Below are 6,800 nucleotides of genomic sequence, written 5' to 3' on the forward strand. Positions count from 1 at the left end.
GGCCTGCGGGAGCGCCTCGCTGTGGCGGGACGGCGCCGCCTGGCGGCGGGGCGGGGCGGGACGCGCGGCCCAGGGACACGGGACCTGCGCTCTCCGGGGAAGCACGGCCGCGTTCCCGCCCTGCGCAGGGACCCTGCGTGCGCTGAGCTGTGCTGTGCTGTGCTGTGCTGTGCTGTGCTGTGCTGAGCTGTGCTCTGCTCTGCTCTGCTGTGCTAAGCGCACACCCGGCGTCTGTGGACAGCTGGGGCTCGCTGCATGGCGATGATCCCCCTTGCACAGAATCCGTTTGGTGGGAAAAGCACCTCTGAGTCATGGAGTCGTGGAGTCCAGCCTCTGACTGAACACCACTGTGTCCATAGGCCATGGCACTGAGCACCGCGTCCAGCCTTTCCTTAAACACCTCCAGGTGATTGCACCACCTCCCTGAGCAGCCCATCCCAATATCTAATCATCCTTTATGTGAAGAAATTCCTCCGAATGTCCGACCTAAACGTTTCCTGGCGCAGCTTTAGGCCATTTCCTCTTGTCCTGTCGCTGGTTTCCCGGGAGAAGAGGCCAACCCACCTGGCTACAGCCTCCTTTCAGGGGGTTCCAGGGCGTGATAAAGTCCCCCCTGAGCCTCCTTTTCTCCAGGTTAGCAATCCCAGCTCCCTCAGCTGCTCTTCACAGGACATGCACTCCATGGGACACACACTCTATAGGACATGTGTTCCCTCTGTCAGCCCAGGACATGAGGGCACAGCCAAGGCCACCCTGACCCTGGAAGGCAGAGCAGGGCTGACTGTGCTCCCCTGCCCCTGCTCCACCATTTTAAAACAGGCTCCGGGTCCAGCCTTGGACAGAATTGCACCATTTGAGAAACTGTGACTGCAGAAACCTTCAGCAGCAGGCTGGGTGTAAATAGTGCCTTTGAAGCACCACTGACCTCAGTGCAGGAGGTCACCCTCAATCCAGCAGCTGCAGCAAAAACGCAGTTGTTTTGCAGAGGTGCTACTTCACACCGCAGGTGTTGGTGACTGCTGGCCCTCCTCTGCTCCTGTTATGGTTAAGTAGCAGTATTAACACAGAATAAAGAACTACCAACAGCATTTGAAACAGTGTGTGCTTTGTAGTCTGAGAGCCCCTGCATTGTATGTCACACCTTCTCCTACAAACCTGCCCTTGGGAGCACACAAAGCTAGGCCAGATTTGTTCCAGGGACTTTCAGCAGCAGCACAGGGAGACCCTGCATATGGCAATGATTTTGAATCCTGTGCATAATGATAGCCCCACTGCTCAAGACTGTGCCAGAAATCAATATTCTGTATTTTAAACTCAAAGACTAGAACAATTCTCTGAAAAGTTACAAAATACCAGCATTGAGGTTACTCATGACAGGACATCAGCCACAACTTTAGAAGCTATCACAGTTTATTTTTCTGATATACTCAAAAGAACTATTACAAAAATTATATTTAAATGGACAAGAGGAAGTATTGATAATGTACACACCTTTTAAAAGATGTAATCAAGATGTAATCACAAGATGCATCAGTACTACAGTATAGAAAGGGTAAACTGTCTCTGCTGAAATGCAGTCTGTTATGTTGGGCAGATATGTTAATCTCATTTTTATTTTTTCAATGAGATACTTAATTGAGTAAATGAAATGTCTCTCTTTGGCTTTCAGAGTCTGAAGTGAAGGTCAGTAAAGGATATGACACCAACGAGGCAGAAGGATGAACCAGCAAAGGAAACATCTGTAAGGGGCAGTGTCTGAATGCAACTATGCATGTAAATCTGGTTTTTACTGTAAGACATTGATTTTCTCCAACTCTGTCAAATATGTTGTGCTGTTGACCTTACAAACTGTCTACCATGTCTGAAAGCTTTTACCGTTTTTCTGACTTCAACAAAGAGTCTTATGGGAGGTGGCACTTCTGCCTATTCACTCTGTTCTGTACCTTCCGTAATTAAAGCACCAAGTCCCACAGAAGTTCACTAGGGGGAGTGCTTGTTATTACATATAAGAGATCTATTCATAAGCACAATTAAAATATGCTATAAACAGCAGATCCTAGATTTTGTGTTCATGCCAGAATACAGATCATTCTTCCTTTCTTAGAAGAGGATATAATCTTCCCAACTACACACGGTACTATCTGGGTACTTCTCCTGCTCTTCCTGAAATGCACCTTTTTCTTGACCTTAGTGGTCATTTGCAGAATTGCACGCAAGGTGTTACATGGGTGTTTACATAAAATAAAACAACATTCCCAGCATAATTCCATTTCTTTTCCTTCCATCTTCCTTTCTTTCTGAAACAAATAAGAGAAAAAACCCTTTTTTTTAGTTTAAAACTTAGCTGTATCTCTTGGAGAATGATTCATCTAAGTGTGTTCATCTAAATCTTTGCTACTGCTCCAGAAATGCTCCTGGTGCATATCCTTTTAGAATCAGAGTATGTTGCACCTTGTAGTTCCTTTGGATATTATTTTGGTTTTCTGTTGTCACTGATCAGGGGACATCTCTTTATTCTCTCCCACAGAGGGAAAACTGAATGATTCACTGTGCAGTTGAACAGTTTATGAATGGAAATTGGAAGGGGAAGCAGGAGCACAGAAGAATCTCTCAGATGAAATGATTGCATAACTGTTGAACAGACATTACAATGTTGGTTTTAGGCTCTAAAGAGCCTCTCCCCACAAAGCAAAATTAATCCCTTAAGTGGGTAGGAATGGAGGAATGAACCTGAAATATATTGGTTTATTTCCCATGGTAAGAAACAGCTCCACAAATAATTCCATTTCCTTTCATTAGCTCTACTCTTTCTTGTTTGGATTGTTCTGTGTGTCGCTGAAGTTTGTGGGTGTGACAGATCATCTGCCTTGGAAACAACACATAGCATTAGATGTAATACATATGCTAATTAGTAGGGCAGCTTCAATTAACTAGAATTAATAATCACTTCCCAGACCTAGTTCTGTACAAGTCTAACTATTGCATTCTGCTTAAAGCAATAGAATATGACAATATAAATATCCACTTTCACTCTCTCTAACACAGCCTTATGGCAGAGAATCAGCCTTGAAGCACTGTGTAGGATGCAAAGCAGATAATTTTCTACTAATTGATCTCTCTGCCTGTGCCCACTGCCATCTATCTCACACTAAACAGAAATGGCAACATTTCTTCTTTTTGCTTTCACTGAGGCAGTATTGGCATCTGTTGTGGTGTTGGTTTATGAACTGTCTGGTCAAACTATAGTGTGCTGTAGCCTATAAAACATAAAAATTAGATTTAATTGCCAAGACACATTGTACTATACTTGTTAGCACAATGTGTTTTTTAAAAATTTTAGTGCTGTGTTGTCAGATGCATTGCTGGTTATTTCAGTTTTTATACATACATCCATGAAATGTTTTCACATAATGACAGATTTCAAGAACTGTCACTTAAAATAAATGAAAATGTAAAAGACTTAAAATTTTTTCCTACATTTTTTCCAATGTCTGTGTAGGGGAAAATATTTTAATTGGATTCAAATTAATGCTTGAAAATTAAGTATTTCCTCCATAGTATTGCATGTTACAGATTGACACCAATCATGAAAGCATCTCATGCTTTTATGTACACTTTTTATATACAAACATTTTCTTAGTCACTTATGGAGTGAAAGGCAAGAGCTGTTGACCTTTCTGAAGCAAAAAGAACATCAAGTTAATAACACTAACCTTCCTCAGCAGGATATTTCTTTTGACAGCTTCCACAAGAGTAATTTCAAATGCAACTGTTGACACCATAAAGAGTTTATTTGAGTTTTTTAAAGCCATAAAACTGTATTATTAAAATTGAAGAATTACAGTTCTGAAGAAGACAAGACCTTTTAAGCAGACAATATCCCCTCTGTAGGTTCAGCCTGCCCTGCCCACTAAAAGTCTCACTAATCCAAAAAGACCAGAGATATTTAGTAGATCTGGCATAAGTATAAATGACTGGCATCAATTCCATGTTTTAGCAGCAATGTCTGAGCCTATTCCAGTGCCCCATTAAAAAGTAATGAAATGCAGGCAAAACACAAGGAATGCATAGATAACTATACTATAACATTTAGCTTATGTAGATAATGGACAAGAAAGAAGAAAAATACTAATATTCAGAACTGAAGTTTCACCTTGAAGATCACTAACAGGAGAACAGACTAATACAGGAAAAATGGAATGTAACTTGAATTGAGTGACTAAGCCCCAAGAGGGATGAGGAGTGCAAGGCAAGGAGTGAAGCATACTCTGGGCCAGAGAAAGAGAGGGACATATCTGCAAGTAAAACAATAATAAGTATTACTAATTCAGAACTGCATTAATTATGGGAAATTATTATTAGCATCACTATTTTTAGCAGATACTTCTAATTTATGTCAAGAGTAATGCAGATAAAACTAACACTGAGCTTTTGACTCTATATTAAGAACTCTGAATATGTACTGGTTTTAATCATCAAGCCTTTCTGACTCCTACTTCTTGGAAAGCCCCAGCTTACTTCTCACTTCTGAATCTTTTCACCTCCGATGCTTTCAGGTTTTTGTATTTCTTGTTTGTGTGAACAAAGCCATGCTGGACATACAGAATTTGTTTTCATTTTACTAATTTTATGGAAGCTGCAGTGTATATTACTACTCCAATCTATTTTGCTTCTATCTTCTACTGCTTAATATATGATGTTTCCTTAGAGGAGCTCATGTTAAATGATGACTCCAAATGACTGGGTTGGAAGAGACCTTAAAGATCAATCTGCTGAATATGAATGAAATAGCTGAGGTAATAATTTCTTTCAACATCGCATCTAGACCCCAAAGAGGACAGCCTTTTCCCAGTTTCAGACATCTGCACCAGTCAGGAAGGATTCTCACCTGATCTGCATAGCATGGGCCACTACTACCAGTGCAGAGAAGTTTTCTGGTTTAATAAATTAGGAAAACAAATGCAAACACCTTAACATTAGGAGGGAACTTTAGCATAGAAATGGATTTGACAGGAACAACAGAGGTCTAAGGAGCCTGTAAACATTGCTGGCATTACCTAATGTGATGTCTTTGTTAGTTGTCTCCAAAACAGGGTGTCTTTACCCCAGGGAGTGTGAAAGACAATACAAGGGAATGCAGGAAGAATATGTTTTTGTATCATTAACAAATGAAATAAAAATATGAATTTTAAAAATATTGATTCTTCCATATTTATCTCATCCTTTTAAATTCCTATTTCTTGTAAGTTTTATAATGTACATAATATGTTATTACAGTAGTACATCTATATAACTTGTTTACAAATAAACATGCATATATTGAGAGATTGTGCTTAATTTTTATTTTTTTTTTACTTGAGTTTCATGATCAAAGAAGTTTGGACATCTGTGTCATATTGGAATCATCCTGCACTGGATATTTGTCTGATCAGCTGCAAAGCATGAGCCTTGGTACAGATTAGGACTCTTCATGTGGCCAGCTTTAAGTAGCACTGTTGAAACAGGTTACCTGTTTTTTCCACTATGGAAAATTAATCTAATGGGTGAGTAACAGGGACAGATCAGGCTGCTAATACAGATACAACATATTGCTTCCCTCATGCACCTCTCCATCTTCTTCTTGGATAGTACTTTATATTTTAAGAAATTCTTTGCAGTTTTCCTTTCTTTAAAGGGAAGTCACATATACATTGGAATTTCAGTGTTGCAAACCATATGTCAGTTCTGGAAAAATGCCTCTGATGGTGACTCCAGCATTTGTGATGCAAGGTGAGTGAAACAGCTGTACAGTGCTCCATGAGTAACAAAAAATGTTTTTGAACTGGAAAATTTTAGCAAATATTCTAAAATAGCTTTGTCAGTGATTAAAAGAAAAGAAAATAAGAAGTAAGCATAATAGTATAACAGATTTATGTATTGACATCCTACAGCAGAAATGCATTCAGTAAGAAGAGACTGAAGAAATTCAATGTACACTAAAAAATCAGGTAGGACAATAATTTATTTATTTATAATATACAAAGTCATTAAGAGCAAAATTAACTCTTTCCACAGTTTGTTTGACTGACAGGAGTATTTGATTTGTGGTAGCATTTGTTCAGTAGTAGTAGTTTGAAGAGATTGAGTTTGTCTAGACTAGAGAAGAAGAACCTTTAGGGGGCTTAGTGGGAAGGAGCTCATTATCTCTGTTTAGGGTGAGTTAAGCAGGAGTTCAAGGCTTCAGAGTGAATAAAGAGCCACATCTGGAAGATTTTTTTTCTTTTTTCTCAATTAAAGGTGAACAAATTGCCTGAAAAATTTATACTCCCCATTATTCTGTCTAAGAAAATGTTAGATAAATATTTAATGTCAGAAATTGAACTGATTCTGCCACAGGGAGAGGATATGAAGAAATAAGACTTCGTCCAGCCCTATTTGTTTTGTAAAACTGTATTGTTTTGTAAAATTGTTTTGAGTTATACAGGGCTAAATCTGGCTTTTGGTCTACCTTTGCTTTATCTCTCAGTGAAACAAATTCCAGAAGGAGAAACCCCTCTACCCAAAAATGCCAAAAAATATTTTACCCAAAGTCCCATGGATTGTAAGTGATGTGGTTTTATTTTTCTATATTGATTGTGTAATTTTGTAAATCTGTACTGTAATAAGTCACATTTTCTTAAAAATATCTGTATGGAATTCAGCCTTGACCATGGTTAAATAAAGCTGTGAAAGAATCCCTGTCTAAGGCAATAGCTCTTTCCTGAAAACAGGGTTTCATTGTTATATCTATTGATCTAGGTAATTTATTTAGCTAACTATGT

At 39.2% G+C, this 6,800-nt stretch overlaps 1 long non-coding RNA gene across 1 annotated transcript; it reads left to right on the plus strand.

The window, feature by feature from the left end:
- The first annotated feature begins 252 nt into the window (after positions 1–252).
- On the plus strand, positions 253–2,796 carry LOC134415217 (uncharacterized). The gene is made up of 3 exons (XR_010026968.1): positions 253–406; positions 1,670–1,741; positions 2,528–2,796. It is a non-coding gene; the product is annotated as an uncharacterized LOC134415217 (long non-coding RNA).
- The last annotated feature ends 4,004 nt before the right edge of the window (positions 2,797–6,800 follow it).

Source organism: Melospiza melodia, chromosome 2 (genome assembly GCF_035770615.1).
Source record: "Melospiza melodia melodia isolate bMelMel2 chromosome 2, bMelMel2.pri, whole genome shotgun sequence".
Lineage (NCBI taxonomy): Eukaryota > Metazoa > Chordata > Aves > Passeriformes > Passerellidae > Melospiza > Melospiza melodia.